Source organism: Cynara cardunculus (assembly GCF_001531365.2).
Source record: "Cynara cardunculus var. scolymus isolate 2C chromosome LG 3, CcrdV1, whole genome shotgun sequence".
Taxonomy (NCBI): Eukaryota; Viridiplantae; Streptophyta; class Magnoliopsida; order Asterales; family Asteraceae; genus Cynara; species Cynara cardunculus.
The window spans coordinates 34439735-34441251 of record NC_037530.1 but is presented as its reverse complement, the minus strand read 5'-3'; positions in this window follow the sequence as shown (position 1 = coordinate 34441251).

Below are 1517 nucleotides of genomic sequence, written 5' to 3'. Positions count from 1 at the left end.
CAACAAGCATAAATTATTTCGTTCTACCTTGTTGGATTTAACGTATGTTAGTTAAGCAGATTATTGATAAAATCGACAGATTTACAGAGATCTCATAAATATAAATGGATAAAAGAAAATTGTAAGAAAATAAAGAAGACCAAGACATAATCARTTTATTCTTCAAAAGAAAGGCATAATCACTTTAGATTTGATAATGAGACCACATCTTTTGCTTTTGATCAAATAATGTCGTTTAATATTGAATTTTTCTAGGGGCTGTTTGGCAGTTGCTGAAWGATTTGGTGCACAATGATTAAGTGATTAGAATGATTAAGAGACTTTCATGATATAGTTCAAAATGAAATATAATTGTTGGGTAACTRTTTACAATGAAATTAGGACGCTGAATGGTTAAGAGAGACTTAGGATACAAAATCATTCAGAAGGTTTTGCAACCATTAATCGGCAGACTCTTTTTTTTCCAAACAAAATTCACCTCTTAACGATTCAAAGTCTGTTTTTTAATGAAACTATTAAGAGRTAAACAAACAACCCCTTAATGATAAAATACGATATTAATAAATATAMCATCATTATCGAATGCCGTACAAAAAGACACCCCATCACTTTACTCGCTTTTAAAAAAGTTGGACTTTAAGGTTAGAAAACTCGTCAACATTTTCTCATTTGCTATATTTAAGTTTTAAGTTTTTTTCTTTTAATAAATAAATAATTGAAATATCTAATTTAAAATGATTAAGTTTTTGAACAATTTTATGTTAAATAAATCATTAAACTTTTACGTATCGGTCAAATACATCATTTAAAAAAAATTGTAATGTGATAAATATGTGTCGTTCTAAATCCTATTTCGTATTGAGATTATTATTATATATATTTKTTTGAACTTGTGAATTTTCTACTACTTAAATACGGAAAAACTATAAATTAAGATATAAACAAAAAGAAAGTTTGTAATATTTACTATCATAAAATCGGGTTTATAAGACATCACGAATATTCAAGTATCCTAATAAACCGTTTTATAAAACTTAAGTTTAAATGACTAAATATGTGTGTCATTTTTAAAACATCACAATAAGTTTATACGACACTTTTAGTTGTTTTAAAAAGTTTTAGGAACACTTTTGACATAAAGTTATTAGATTTTTTACAGGACAATTTTAAGAATTGTTCTATTAAACATATTATTTATAGGACGCTTGTTTCAGACGGCAATTTTTYTAATAGTGTCATATAAAAATAATAATAAGGACGTTTTATTTCAAACATGTCTTTAAAAATTTGTTAAGATACCYGAAAACGTCCTAGCTATAAACTCTTTGCAACACTCTAACGTAAGACGCATATATGTTTGTTCTGTAAACTTAAGTTTTATAAAAGAGTGTATTACGATACTTAGAGATATTTGTGTTCTATAAATCCCACTTTTTTTAATCTATATTATGTAATATATATTGTAATAGTTTAAAAAAATTAATAAATAAAATAAACACATTTCTAGTTTCTAATAG